This window comes from Physeter macrocephalus, chromosome 6, assembly GCF_002837175.3.
Source record: "Physeter macrocephalus isolate SW-GA chromosome 6, ASM283717v5, whole genome shotgun sequence".
NCBI classification, from domain to species: Eukaryota; Metazoa; Chordata; class Mammalia; order Artiodactyla; family Physeteridae; genus Physeter; species Physeter macrocephalus.
Genome location: NC_041219.1, coordinates 75,050,248 through 75,066,916, shown reverse-complemented (window position 1 = coordinate 75,066,916; position 16,669 = coordinate 75,050,248).

Here is a 16,669-nt window from a genome sequence, read left to right as displayed (position 1 = left end):
TATGTCAGTATTCATCGTGATCACCATCATCATCAGACTTTTTGCAGGGTTCTGGCAGGAAACAGAGGGGCAATATGAAGAGAGTCCAGTAAAAAGACTTTTCACAAAGGCAGTAGGGCAAGGAGTAGGGAAAGCATGCGGGGAGAGCGCAGTGCCTCAGAGCTCTTTTCATCCCATAGCCCTAAACCTCAAGGAACCCACGGAGGGGAGGCTGTGTGCGAGAGGCTGCCTCGCAGGAGCTGTGATTCCCCCGCAGGAAGAAACGGGGGAATAAACAGCCAGCCTCACTCTCCTCCTGCCCCCCAGCCTCCTGCCAGTATATTTCATTGGCCGGCAAATTGGAAGGCCAGAGGATGAGAAAAACCCTTCCACAGAGTCTATACAATTCGGCCTCCCAGGGCTCAGACCAGGATAAAGGAGGGTTGGGGGCAAATAGAAGGTTTCAGCAAAATTCATATCTGTGAGGCTACAATGTTAAATGGCCAAGCTCAGTCATTTACTGAGTGCTTGAGACAGTACCTAGCATTTGGTGGCTACTCAAGAAATATTTTAAAATGGTTGAATAAATTACCCTGTGAATCAGATTATGGTTCCTTTATATAGGTACCCTACCTTTTCTAGAATAAGTTTGGCAGGTAAATCATTTATCATTTATTATTTAACTTAAGTTTAAACTTTAGTCTGAAAATAAGGTCCATTCCAAAGGGCACAGTAAGTCTGGAAGTCAGGCAACTGGGATTAGGAAGCAAAGTGTTTGGGTGCAGGGCCGTACAGAGAGGCAGATGATGAATCCTACACACACACGCACACACACACACTTGGTTGACAATGTGGACAATGCCTCGGTTGTGTTTTCAGTCTCTCAAGCCATAACATGTGTTGATGAAGAGTCATCATGGTTACGACATCTGAGCAAGCGACTGAAAATCCAAGCCCACTCAGCTCACATTTTCCTTTGCTAGAACACGACGGGGGCATTTGCTGCTGACTTCGGAGTCAACGCTGACAGACGATTTCACATGAAAAAACAACACCCATGTAATGCTATAGCTCGCTCTGCGGTGATGGAGTGAAAACATCATGCAAGAAGATACACAAGTGGGGTTCGTTTTACTAGGCACAGCCAGGGACCTGGACCAGTTAAAAGCAAAGCCCCACAGAGAGGAACCTACGCTTACTCTGACATGTATTTGAATTCTGCGTGTCCATGAATGCAAGATTTTTAAATGTTTTTAAAGTTTTTACATAGAGTAAAACTTTGGGCAGGGGGAGGGGTGGAGAGGAATGTGAAGATCACCACAGCAACTGACCTTATAAGTGGACCATATGCTCCCTGGTAACGTCTGTAGCCCAAACCCCAGCAACTGGGGGAGGGAGAACTGGCCTTGTCACTCTAACCACTTCCTCACCTCACCAGAGCCATCCAAAAGTCTCCAACTACAGGAAGGACTCTTTCTAAATTTTAGGGGGAGAAAAATTGAAAAAATACAATTTTAGATCTTTTCAATTATAAATCAGCTACCAGTATCTTCATCAATGTAATCTCTGCAAGCAAACAACTATTACAGAAGAAAGCATATCTTTGAGTATCCCCAATCTCTATGCTTGAAAGACATAATACAAGACATGCAAAAGAATGAAACTGGACCACTATCTCATGCCATACTCAAAAATTAACTCAAAATGGATTAAAAGCTTGAACATAAGACCTGAAACCATAAAACTCCTAGAAGGAAACATAGGCAGTACCCTCCTTGACAAAGATCTTGATGATTTTTTTGGATTTGACACCAAAAGCCAAGGCAACAAAAGCAAAAGTGAACAAGTGGGACTACGTCAAACTATAAAGCTTCTGCACTGCAAAGGAGATAAATAAAATGAAAAGGCAATTTACCAAATGGGAGAAAATATTTTCAAATCACATATCTGATAAGACGTTAACATCCAAAATATATAAAGAACTCATACAACTTAATAACAAAAACAAACAAACCAATTTAAAAATGGACAGAGGATATGAATAGGTATTTTTCCAAAGAAGACCTACAGATGGCCAACAGGCACCTGAAAAGGTGGTCAACATTACTAATCATCAGGCAAATGCAAATCAAAACCACAATGAGGGGCTTCCCTGGTGGCTCAGTGGTTAAGAATCTGCCTGCCAATGCAGGGGACACGGGTTCGAGCCCCGGTCCGGGAAGATCCCACATGCCGCGGAGAAAAGACTTTTCACAAAGGCAGTAGGGCAAGGAGTAGGGAAAGCATGCGGGGAGAGCGCAGTGCCTCAGAGCTCTTTTCATCCCATAGCCCTAAACCTCAAGGAACCCACGGAGGGGAGGCTGTGTGCGAGAGGCTGCCTCGCAGGAGCTGTGATTCCCCCGCAGGAAGAAACGGGGGAATAAACAGCCAGCCTCACTCTCCTCCTGCCCCCCAGCCTCCTGCCAGTATATTTCATTGGCCGGCAAATTGGAAGGCCAGAGGATGAGAAAAACCCTTCCACAGAGTCTATACAATTCGGCCTCCCAGGGCTCAGACCAGGATAAAGGAGGGTTGGGGGCAAATAGAAGGTTTCAGCAAAATTCATATCTGTGAGGCTACAATGTTAAATGGCCAAGCTCAGTCATTTACTGAGTGCTTGAGACAGTACCTAGCATTTGGTGGCTACTCAAGAAATATTTTTAAATGGTTGAATAAATTACCCTGTGAATCAGATTATGGTTCCTTTATATAGGTACCCTACCTTTCCTAGAATAAGTTTGGCAGGTAAATCATTTATCATTTATTATTTAACTTAAGTTTAAACTTTAGTCTGAAAATAAGGTCCATTCCAAAGGGCACAGTAAGTCTGGAAGTCAGGCAACTGGGATTAGGAAGCAAAGTGTTTGGGTGCAGGGCCGTACAGAGAGGCAGATGATGAATCCTACACACACACGCACACACACACACTTGGTTGACAATGTGGACAATGCCTCGGTTGTGTTTTCAGTCTCTCAAGCCATAACATGTGTTGATGAAGAGTCATCATGGTTACGACATCTGAGCAAGCGACTGAAAATCCAAGCCCACTCAGCTCACATTTTCCTTTGCTAGAACACGACGGGGGCATTTGCTGCTGACTTCGGAGTCAACGCTGACAGACGATTTCACATGAAAAAACAACACCCATGTAATGCTATAGCTCGCTCTGCGGTGATGGAGTGAAAACATCATGCAAGAAGATACACAAGTGGGGTTCGTTTTACTAGGCACAGCCAGGGACCTGGACCAGTTAAAAGCAAAGCCCCACAGAGAGGAACCTACGCTTACTCTGACATGTATTTGAATTCTGCGTGTCCATGAATGCAAGATTTTTAAATGTTTTTAAAGTTTTTACATAGAGTAAAACTTTGGGCAGGGGGAGGGGTGGAGAGGAATGTGAAGATCACCACAGCAACTGACCTTATAAGTGGACCATATGCTCCCTGGTAACGTCTGTAGCCCAAACCCCAGCAACTGGGGGAGGGAGAACTGGCCTTGTCACTCTAACCACTTCCTCACCTCACCAGAGCCATCCAAAAGTCTCCAACTACAGGAAGGACTCTTTCTAAATTTTAGGGGGAGAAAAATTGAAAAAATACAATTTTAGATCTTTTCAATTATAAATCAGCTACCAGTATCTTCATCAATGTAATCTCTGCAAGCAAACAACTATTACAGAAGAAAGCATATCTTTGAGTATCCCCAATCTCTATGCTTGAAAGACATAATACAAGACATGCAAAAGAATGAAACTGGACCACTATCTCATGCCATACTCAAAAATTAACTCAAAATGGATTAAAAGCTTGAACATAAGACCTGAAACCATAAAACTCCTAGAAGGAAACATAGGCAGTACCCTCCTTGACAAAGATCTTGATGATTTTTTTGGATTTGACACCAAAAGCCAAGGCAACAAAAGCAAAAGTGAACAAGTGGGACTACGTCAAACTATAAAGCTTCTGCACTGCAAAGGAGATAAATAAAATGAAAAGGCAATTTACCAAATGGGAGAAAATATTTTCAAATCACATATCTGATAAGACGTTAACATCCAAAATATATAAAGAACTCATACAACTTAATAACAAAAACAAACAAACCAATTTAAAAATGGACAGAGGATATGAATAGGTATTTTTCCAAAGAAGACCTACAGATGGCCAACAGGCACCTGAAAAGGTGGTCAACATTACTAATCATCAGGCAAATGCAAATCAAAACCACAATGAGGGGCTTCCCTGGTGGCTCAGTGGTTAAGAATCTGCCTGCCAATGCAGGGGACACGGGTTCGAGCCCCGGTCCGGGAAGATCCCACATGCCGCGGAGCAGCTAAGCCCACGAACCACAACTACTGAGCCCGCGTGCCACAACTACTGAAGCCTGTGGGCCTAGAGCCAGTGCTCTGCAACAGGAGAAGCCACCGCAATGAGAAGCCCACGCACCACAATGAAGAGTAGTCCCTGCTCGCTGAAACTGGAGAGAGTCCCTCACGCGCAGCAATAAAGACCCAATGCAGCCAAAAATAAAAAGAAATTAATTAATTAGAAAAAAACCCACCACAATGAGATATCACCTCACATCTGTTAGAATGTTTATCGTCAAAAAGTCTACAAATAACAAGTGTTGGCGAGGATGTGGAGAAAAAGCAAACCCTGTGCACTGTTAGTGGGAATGTAAATTAGCGCAGCCATTGTGGAAAACAGCATGGATATTCCTCAAAAAACTAAAAATGGAACTACCATATGATCCAGCAATCCCACTTCTGGGTATTTATCCACAGGAAGTGAAAACACTAAATCAATAAGATAGATGCACCCCTATGTTCACTGTAGCACTATTTATAATAGCCGAAACATGGAAGCTACCTAAGTGTTCATCAATAGATGAATGCATAAAGAAAATGTGATACACACACACACACACACACACACACACACACAGGAATATTATTCAGCCATAAAAAAGACAGACATCTTGTCATTTGTGACAACATGGATGGACCTTGAGAGCATTATGCTCAGTGAAATAAGTCAGACAGAAAAACAAATACTGCATGATCTCCCTTACATGTGGAATTGGAAAAAAGAAAACAAAACAAAAAACCAAACAAACAAACAAAAAACTGAACTCACAGATTCAGAGAACAGATTGGTGGTTGACAGAGGGGTGAGTGGGGCCTGGTGGGGGTGGGATGGGATGGGGAGTGGGCAAAATTCATGAAGGGGGTCAAAAGGTACAAACTTCTAGTTATAAAATAAATAAGCCCTGCGGATGGAATGTAGAGCATTGTGACTACAGTTAGTAATACTGTATTGTATATTTGAAAGTCACTAAGAGTATAAATCTTAAAAGTTCTCATCACAAGGAAAAACAAATTTGTAACTGGGTGTGGTGATGTATGTTAACTAGACTTATCGTGGTGATCATTTTGCAATACATACAAATATTAAATCAGTATGTTGTACATCTGAAGCTAATATAATGTTATATGTCAATTTTATCTCAATTTTAAAAGATTAAAAATGGTCAACATTTAGAGGTACAAACTACTATGAATAAAATAAATAAGCTACAAGGATATATTGTACAACACAGGCAATATAGCCAATGTTTTATAATAGTTTTAAATGGAGTGTAATCTATAAAGATATTGAATCATTATGTTGTATACCTGAAAGTAATATAACATTGTAAATCAGCTATACTTCAATTTAAAAAAAAAGAAAGCTTAGGGCTTCCCTGGGGGCGCAGTGGTTGCGCGTCCGCCTGCCAATGCAGGGGAACCGGGTTCGCGCCCCGGTCTGGGAGGATTCCACATGCCCGCGGAGCGGCTGGGCCCGTGAGCCATGGCCGCTGAGCAGCACAAAACCTATTTGATGTAGGTTTTAAAGGCTCTCTCTTGCTGTGATATTTTTTACTCATTTCCAACACTACTGCCCAGACCGCATGTGACTGCACATGGGAGAGGAGAGGAGGAAAATAAACACTTTCAATATTTTCCTACTTAGCCTCCCATTATGCCCTGTGGGCATCTTCACAGTCATCTAAAGTGCTTCCTCAGGAGGCTCCTAAAGAAAACCAAAAGTGAAGATTTTGCACTAATATTTCAATAAAGGACAAAAATTTATTTTTTACATAAATTCTTAACTTTAGAATAGTTTTAGATTTACAGAAAAGTTGCAGATAGTACAGAGGGTTTCCGTAGATTCTTCTTTTTTTTATACAGCAAGTTCTTATTAGTTATCTATTTTATACATATTAGTGTATGTATGTCATTCCCAATCTCCCAATTCATCTCACCACCACCACCACCCCCCATTCCCCCTCCCGGGTGTCCATTTCCTTAGACTCTGTGCCCAGTTTCCCTGTTGTTGAGATCTCACATATGATACATTTGTCACAACAAATGAACAAATGTTGACATATTAACTAAAGTCCATGCTTCATTTGGATTTTAAGACAGTTTTTAAAAGAAATTTTTCCACTGGAAATAGCATATTACAACTCTGGGGGAAAATATTTCACACTAATATGTATGGCTTTTGACCTCAACTGTTCATTTTATCTGATGCATTTTACTACTAATTCAGAATATCTCAAGGATGGTGGACCGGGGACAGAACACCCATCTGGGGAAGTGTGTTCACGGAGAAATGTGTTTTAGCCTTAACTTTGTTCTGCCTTAGAAAAATCACTCAAACTTTCTTTGAGCCTAAATTCTATTTCTTACTACATGAAGACATTGAACTAAGTGATCTCTTAAACTCCTTCCGGCTTGAAATTCTATGATTCTGGAACAACTGAAAACATTTTAAAGTTTTCATAGCAAAGGTTCAGAACTTAGAGTATTGTAACTCTGGCTTTGTCACCAACTTTTAAACTAGTTTTTGTTTTTCTCAATTTCTAAATTTGCCACGAGGATAATAGTACCAACAGGTGTGTTAATAAGCATCAGGTGCATAAATATCTTCACTTACAAAATGTGGCTAAAATTTATAAAATTTACAATATCAGGAAATTTGCTGATAGCACAGAACACCAGGAAATCTCATTCAGTGTTCACTCAAACACTGTCTCCTTCTTGTAGGGTCCTCTACTGAAGATTTTTCATGTCACTTCACTCCTCGTCATAATTAACCCAGAAGGAGATTTAATTTTCTTTTTCTTTAAATTGGAAAAGTAGACAGTAAATGCCAATAAACAGGTTAGTTAAAATTGTTCAGCATTGATGAAATAATGCTAAAATATCACACCAGAATTTTACTTACAATATAAAAGCCAGCTTTTTTGATGCCTAACTGTGGACAAAATATTGTCTTACTGAGTTAAGAGTGACGAACTGTTATAAAGAGAAGGCATACTTAGCATGTACAAGATTTAAAAAGAAAAAAAAGCCGCCAGATTCTGTCATTGTAACACTAGAAAACTCAGCGGCAAAAAGAGGAGAAATAACATGTTCACTAATTTGAAGAAAAGATGCATTCTGTTTTCATAAAAAATCAAATGAGCACATTTATGGAAATAGGGGTTACATAGGAAGAACATAATTTCATAGTCCAAGGAAAAGAAGTTCGTGATAGTTGAAAGGAAAAATCCACAGTTCTTTCAAGGCCTCTCTTTTTCTTTTTTCTTTTTTTTAATTGTCAAGGCCTCTCTTTTGCCTTTAAGGGGAATTACACATTTGCAATACCCTAAGTAGCATTCACTGGCTGTGGAAATGAAAACGTTTTCTCTTTGAGTGAGCTCTTGAAGCATTCCCCTCCTCAAAAAAAAAAAAATTAAATATATATATATTTAAAAAGAAATTTACTCTAATTTGAAAAGATACATGCACCCCAATGTTCATAGCAGCACTGTTCACAATAGTCAAGACAAGAAAGCAACCTAAATGTCCATCAACAGATGAATGGATAAAGAAGAAGTGGTACATATATACAATGGAATATTACTCAGCCACAAGAAAGAATGAAATAATGCCATTTGCAGCAACATGGATGGACCTAGACATTATCATACTAAGTGAAATAAGTCATAGAAAAACAAATATCATATGATATCACTAGTATGTGGAATCTAAAATACGACACAAATGAACTTATTTACAAAACAGAAATAGACTCACAGACATAGAAAACAAACTTATGGTTACCAGAGAGGAAGGGGGCAGGGGAGGGATAAATTAGGAGTTTGGGATTAACAGATACACACCACTATATATGAAATAGATAAACACAAGGATTTAGTGTATAGCACAGGGAACTATATTCTATGTCTTGTAGTAACCTATAATGGAAAAGAATCTGAAGCTGTACTCCTGAAACACAATATTATAAATCAACTATAGTTAAATCTAAAAAATTAAGTTATAACATGATGTGAAATATGAAAAAATAAAATAAAATGTTTCCTCTAGAAACAAGGTACAACTCTGAAACAAATGCTAAATATTTTATTTAGTTATAATTAGTATTTATTTAACTTGTACAATAGAAGCTGCAGATAAACAATTGCAAAGTAATAAGTTCTATGTTGAATTAAATGTCTTTAGAGTTATAACTTTGAAACACTATACCTAAGGTCCTGAGGTTTTAAAAATAACTTTAAAAGGAATAAGAATTCAACCAACAATCAATTTTTCATAATGAAGGGATGAGATAGCATGAAAAATTGGAAACTACAGACATTCTGAAGGTTTTCCTTTTGTAAAATCTCCCCAAATAAACTTTTTAATAAAGTAACAAAAATAACTGATAAGAATACCACATTTTTAAGTGATAAGGAGTTTTGAAACGGTCAAAAGAAAAGGGGTAAAAAGTAAACAACCTAAACAATAACTAAGAAAATTAAACCATACAGAAAGATACAAAAAAGAATAAACAGATCTGAAATATTAACACCCGGAACTAACATTTTGGTGAATATCTTTCTATATGTCTCTCTAAATACATATATATGAGATCACACTCTTTATAACTTGTGATTTCCATGTAATATGTTTGGGACATTTTTGAGGTCAATAAATACGAATCTTTAACATTTTAACACTGCAGAGTACTTCACTATAGCTATTTTACATAATTTGTATAACCAGTTCATTTTTGTTGCAGAGTTTTTCGTTTCTTTTCCTTTTTTTTTTCTATTAAAATAATGCTTCCGTTAACATCTTTATGTGAACGTCTTTTGGCATACAATTTCTTAGAAGATGGATTCCTAGGCCAAATGTTACACACGTTTTAAATTTTTAGTACGTATTTCCAAAAGGGCTTGTAGAAAGCTTATATCAATTTAAACGCTGGAGAAGAATTCAACCAACAGCCACATACAAGTATTTTTTTTTAAGTGCATTAGATTGTTGGTGTCTTAAGATGGAGAATGGAGTATAAGGTTTGACTTGCCTACTTCTTAACCACTCCTAAGATTAGGTCACATTAAATAACAATAAATAGATAGAACAACAGCAAAAATGATTCAGTTGTATTTCCAGGACAAGTAACATAATGGGAGGTAATGAAAAAAAAACAAAACAAAACTTCCGGGACTTCCCTGGTGGTGCAGTGGTTAAGAATCCGCCTGCCAATGCAGGGGACATGGGTTCGATCCCTGGTCCGGGAAGATCCCACATGACGTGGAGCAACTAAGCCCGTGTGCCACAGCTACTGAGCCTGTGCTCTAGGGCCCGCGAACCACAACTAATGAGCCCACGTGCCACAACTACTGAAGCCCGCGTACCTAGAGCCCATGCTCCACAACACGAGAGGCCACCGCAATGAGAAGCCCATGCACAACAACGAAGAGTAGCCCCCGCTCGCCACAGCTAGAGAAAGCCTGCACACAGCAATGAAGACCCAACACAACCAAAAATAAATAAATAAATAAATTTATTTTTAAAAACAAAACAAAACTTCCATTTGGGTTGCACTTGGCAGTTACAAGACATTGTAACCTTAATTATATCATTTGATGTCTCAAAAATTCCGTAAGACGGGCCAGGCAAGAATAATTCACCTTCTTCTATAGGTAAAGAAACAGAAGCCAAGAGAGGTCACTTCCCAATCTCACACAACCAGGAGGTTTTAGCTTTGGGCCCGGCCATGGTCTTCTGATTCTTTTGCCTCTCTTCTCCCCACTGGGCCATGTCTTTGGAACCCTGCACTCTGGTTTTCACTTTTACATGGTCGGGGGGTTGGCGGGGTTCCCATGATGGAGGTGGTACCCAGGTATCAGTGTCAACTTGGACTCTATATCTGCATCCCTTGAAAGACCTGGGTGGGTATTCGTCTTTCCCATTGTAGGAGCCAGTGTTATGTATCATTGAAGTAATTGCATGTACCTTCCTCGTAGTAATCCAGCCTCTCCTTCTGCCAGTGGATTTTGTTTTCATACTGACTAGGTATAGAAATGGGACTAGGAATCATAGGTTTCCACGGGAGAGGAAGACTTCAGCTTTCTGTTCATCATTTCTTGATTTCTTTCTTTTCTTTTTTTTTTTTTTTTTTTTTTTTTTTTGTGGTACATGGACCTCTCACTGTTGTGGCCTCTCCAGTTGCGGAGCACAGGCTCCAGACGCGCAGGCTCAGCGGCCATGGCTCACGGGCCCAGCCGCTCCGCGGCATGTGGGATCCTCCCGGACCGGGGCACGAACCCGTGTCCCCTGCATCGGCAGGCGGATTCTCAACCACTGCGCCACCAGGGAAGCCCTTGATTTCTTTTGATTATGTATGTATATTAAGCAATACCCTTCTTGGCTGCACAATAAGAAATACCATATTGCTGTCCTATGAACACTCCATATTATTAGTCCTCTCCATAGATCCCTGTGAATCAGTCCTCTTGGTTGCCATTCCATCCTTGCTACCCATTATGGTCATTACTCCCATTTCTTTCTTTTTTCTAATTTTAATTTTTTTAACCTTTATTTTACATTGGAGTATAGTTGATTTACAACGTTGTTATTTTCAGGTGTACAGCAAAATGATTCAATCATACATATACGTATATCTATTCTTTTTCAAATTCTTTTCCCATTTAGGTTATTACAGAATATTGAGCAGAGTTCCCTGTGGTATACAGTAGGTCTTTGTTTATCTATTTTTTTTTCAGCTGCATTGGGTCTTCGTTGCTGCGTGTGGGCTTTCTTTGGTTGTGGCGAGCGGGGGCTACTCTTTATTGTGGTGCGCAGGCTTCTCATTGTGGTGGGTTCTCTTGTTGCAGAGCACAGGCTCTAGGTGTGCAGGCTTCAGTAGTTGCGGTTCACGGGCTCTAGAGCACAGGCTCAGTAGTTGTGGAACACGGGCTTAGTTACTCCACGGCATGTGGGATCTTCCCGGACCAGAGATCGAACCTGTGTTCCCTGCGTTGGCAGGTGGATTCTTAGCCAGTGCGCTACCAGGGAAATCCCTGGTTATCTGTTTTAGATATAGCAGTGTGTATGTATCAATCCTAAATTCTCAATTTATCCCTCCCCCCACTCCCATTTCCTTCTGAAAGTTAAGTGCAGACACCTGCCTTCTGTTATTTTGAGACTCTATCACCCCCATTGTTACTAGAGAGCAGCATCTCCTATCATCAGCCCAACCCTCAGAACACAGCGACCACTAAGCTTCTCAACAATGCTGGTGTCCCTCAGGTAGAAATTAGCTTCAGCCTTTCCCTTGGAAAGCCCATGGACATGAATTCTACCATAGAGTGCCACCCTCCTCCCTGCAACCTTGAAGCAGGGGTCAAAGCTTTATGATACACTACCAAATGTAAGATAGATAGCTGGTGGGAGGCAGCCGCACAGCACAGGGAGATCAGCTCAGTGCTTTGTGACCACCTAGAGGGGTGGGATAGGGAGGGTGGGAGGGAGACGCAAGAAGGAGGGGATATGGGGATATATGTATATGTAGAGCTGATTCACTTTGTTATACAGCAGCAACTAACCCACCATTGTAAAGCAATTATACTCCAATAAAGATTTTTTTAAAAAAAGCTTTATGAAACCTCACTTATGTCAGTCTTACTCTATTCAAGCTGCTATAACGGAATACCACAAACTGGATGACTTATAAACAACATAGACTTATTTCTCACAGCCTGGGAAGTCCAAGATCAAGACACCAGCATGGTTGGGTCCTGATGAGAGCCCACTTCCAGCCGTCTTTTTGCTGTGTCCTCACATGACAGAAGGGAGTAAGGGAGCTCTCTGGGGTCTCCTTTACAAGGGCACTAATCTCATTCGTAAGGGCTCTGCCCTCATGATCTAATCACCTCCAAATACTATCACATAACTAATCTATTTATATAATTAAATAGAGAAAAAAATTACTCCTATAATATGCCACAAAAGTATTTGATAAAATTCAACATTCATCACTGATAAAAAATAACTTTTAAAAATATTTTTACAAAATAACTCTCCCAATTAACCTGATTTATATATATATAATATATGTCTCAGAGGTTTAATTTTAAGATGGCAGAATTAAATTAGCATACTTTATTTTGCTCCTCCCCAAAAGGTTTTTTGTTCTTGCTTTGTTTTTTACATAAACCACCAATATGGTGTCTCAGACAGTGATCCTTGGAAAACAGAGCCCAAGGCAAAGCTTACTAGAACATTATTGAGGGATATAATCCTTAAGTCACAAGAGTAAGCGAGGCAGGTAAGGGGGAAATAAATGCGAGATGGTGCATTGCCAAAGTGGTCACAGCTTCACAAGAAAGCACAACCAATTGCATCATCACATAGGACATATCGAGAGAGGACTGAGGGCACCATTGTTCCTAGGAACAGCTCCTCTTTCCTATCTTATGTCTCTCACTGGGTCCAAGTCAGCCACAAGAGCATTAATGTTTCCTCCCCCATCCACCCACATTTCTAGGCTCTGTTACCCAGCCCTGCCGGAACAGCATCTGGGGAAGTGAGATCCTGTACTCTGAAGCCCTATATCTCCTCTGAATCAGGAAGAATAAGAACATCTCTTGATCAATGGCAGCAGGGACAAGGGTGATTGTGCCAAAGCCTGATCTTCATCCAAAGCAGGCTTAGACAGTCAGCAGTTTTAGGAGACAAGGTGGCAGTGGCAGCCGCAAGGGCTCCCCATTGAGCAAATGGATAAAGCCCAGGTGGCAGGTGGAGATGAACACATCTAGGGAGGTAAATAAATTGGTACATAGGAAAAATAAAAAAGACCAAAAATAAGTTAGAATCTGGAAAACAAATAGATTAATGGTATCTCACTTAGCAGACTAAAGATAGCCAAACCCTAAGTGGGAAATGTGGGAAGCTGAATAAACAAACCACTGGGTCAAACTGATACCCCGAGACACCTAGGAAAGATGTAGGCAATGCCCACCTCCTTTCCAGCGTGATTTTCCTGGCCACCCCATCACCTTCCCTGCTGCCATCAAGGGAGAAACCTCCTGAGAAACAATTTTATTCACAACACAAAGTTCTTTAAAAGCTCAAGAACTAATATCACTCATTCCTCCTGCAATTGGATTGAAAGTTAATGATGGGAAAGGGGGAGCAGCAAGAAGGATTGAGTGAAAATTCTTTGAAAAGAAATTAAATTCTTAAATCCCCTCTTCCACTCCAAGCTGTTGGATGAGTGTTCCATCCCCTTCTTAGAAGTCTTGAGATTTAATCTCTGAAGAGGGTAAAATAAAGGATTTCTCCACTGGGGAGTACAGTTGAACAGTGAGCTATCATACTAAAATTAGAGGGCTAAATTGACTTAAGCATATTGAACGCCAAATACTGACATTGCTGGTCCCTACCCCAGTCCCAACATGGTTTCCAGAAAGCTTGCAGCCTGTCCTCTACCTTCCAGGCAGGAGATTAAGATTCTTCCCTGGCAAACCTGGCAAAGTCCAAGATAACAACCAAGTTCCTCAACAATGGCCTGACTACCCTAATAGTGAAACTCAATGTCAATAAACTCCACCCATATGCTCAGAAGTTCTAAACAGTTTTTTTTTTGTTTGTTTTTTTGTTTGTTTGTTTGTTTGTTTTGTTTTTTTTTGCGGTACGCGGGCCTCTCACTGTTGTGGCCTCTCCCGTTGCAGAGCACAGGCTCCGGACGCGCAGGCTCAGCGGCCATGGCTCACGGGCCTAGCTGCTCCGCGGCATGTGGGATCTTCCCGGACTGGGGCACGAACCCGCGTCCCCTGCAAAGGCAGGTGGACTCTCAACCACTGCGCCACCAGGGAAGCCCTAAACAGTTTTTTAATCCCTCACTCTTAATCATGAATAGATAGGCTACTATTACGAAATATCTGACTTCTAACATTGAAAATAAAAACTAAGAGAAGAAAACAATAACAAGTTGGGAAAAAGAGACTAAGATTTTTTTAATATTCAAAACTCTATCATTATTATCCCCAGAGAGATCAATAATCTTGCATCCATAATGAATGAAAAGGATAATCTTTTTAAAAAGAAAAAGAATATTCAGAAGGCCAAGAAATAGAGAAATTAGGGGAGAGGAAAATAACAATAAAATAATAAGAGAAAATTCCCAGATGAGACAGACATGAGCTTGCAGATTAAATGAATTCATTAAATGCCCAACAGAGTGGGCAAAATAGATCCACACCAAGGTACAGTGTGGTAAAATGTCTGAATATTGAGGGCAAAAAGAAATTTCTAAAAGATTCCAGAGATTTTTTTTTTTAAGACAAACTACAAGGGTTAAGAAATCAAAATGGCTTTGAATTCATAGCAACAACACTGATACAATACGACATGGAAGTAAGGCCTCCAAAATTCTGAAGGAAAATAATTTTAGCCCATACTTCTATACACAGGTGAACTGTCAATCAAATGGAAGCATGGAGTAAAGAATATTTTTTCAGATGTGAGAACTCAAAAATTTTACTTTTTCTCATAAGCTTTTTCAGGATGGTCTTCGAAATTGTGTTCTACCAAAATTAACAAAGAAAAGATATACATGGAGCACAGAAAACAGAAGAACCCATACTAGAAAGGCAAAGGAAACCTCTAGAATGATAGTGAAGGTAAATCCCAGAATGAATGTTGTATGCTAGGGACAGAAAACAACCAGGACACATTAGGCTGGAAAATATGTGGCCAAGGAAAGGGCACACATGTATAGCTACTGTTTCTGCCGGACTAAAAAAAAAAAAGTGAATTTCAATGGTACAGTGACAACCACATGACTGAGACTAACTGATAAAACAATAAAGAAATATGTTCTAAAAAATGCTTACACAGAAATCTCATATCTTTCTCTTTTTTTTTCATATCCTTCTTTTAACTAACATTCTGGTAAATGCCTTATAGTCTCTATAGCCCACAATGTAGAAGAAAGAAAAGATCTGCTTGAATAAGAATTCTACTATCTACTGCTTTCACTGCCATGGGCCCAGCTTCGATCCCTGGTCGGGGAACTAAGATCCCACAAGCCACACAGTGCGGCCAAAAAAAAAAAAAAAAAAAAAAAAAGAATTCTACTATATTTACATACATATTTATATACATATTTATAGATGCCTAGTATGACTCTGAGACAATATGAAAAAAGTTGTCTCTTTTTTCATAACAATGAAATGGCTGCCTCCAAAAGGAGAACTACGTGGATGAGGGAAAGAAGTATAAAAAAAAGTTATTTTCACTATTTACTCTGGTTTTTCTGTACCATTGGCATGTGTTAACTCTTCAAAAAATGTTATAAGAAAAATTCTTTACATATGTGTGTGTGCTTCAAATAAGGAGCCAGAATCATGCTTAAATAACCACTTATCTGGTGTTTCTCGAAAGTGCAGGAGAGAAAGGAGCAAACTGAAAAAGACGCTTGCCAGCCTACAGAGCTGGTGTCAAAAAAAGTCCTCCCCAAAAATCTGGAGATGCAGAACTTCTCAACTGTGTCATCAGACTGCCGTCTCCTCATCAGGAAACCTCAGCACCATTTTCCCAGCCAAGAGCCAAACCTCGAATGCCAAGCATGAGGCTGTCAGGCGGGTTGGTGGCAAAGTGTCCTCGCCTGCGGACACAGCAGGTGGCTTTCTATGCCATGAACCCCGAGATGAAGTGCTGCCAGAAAGGAGCTTTGCCCAGGGGCCCCTCTGTTTTGTTTCCTTGTTTCTAACTACCATCTGGAGGGAGGCGTGTCTTCTGCTATGAAGCAGACCCTCTGTCTTTAGGGGTCCTCTAGGCTTGTGTCTGGACTTGGACTAAACTCCTTGGAAGGTGGGCACCTGAAGAGCTGTCAGGGGTGCATCATGCATTCCTTGGGGCCACAGATTCACAAGAAAGGTTTGGAATGAACCTGAGATGGGGATGGAGAAGGGAGGTCCTGTGAGAAATGGCCCAGAAGGGGACAGTACCTGGATGTTGCCATGGTGATGGATGTGCCTGCAGAGGCGGAAAGAGGAGGCACCCAGAGCACGGCTGGCAGTCTCCTCCTGCCCACTGAGCCGGGCAAGTTCATAGCTCTGCCCTTGCCTTGGGCACAGTGGCAGCACCTCTGTCCCTTGGACATACCTGAGGGAGGGCTTCTAGAAAGGCTGCTGGTTTAGATGAAATCCAGAGGCTAAGTAAGGCTCAGGCTGTCCTCTGGAGACAGTGGGTGGGGGCTCCTGTCTCAGCCCCACCAGCCCCACCTCAGCCCCCTGTATCCAGCCCGGCCAGTGGAATAACTGGGAA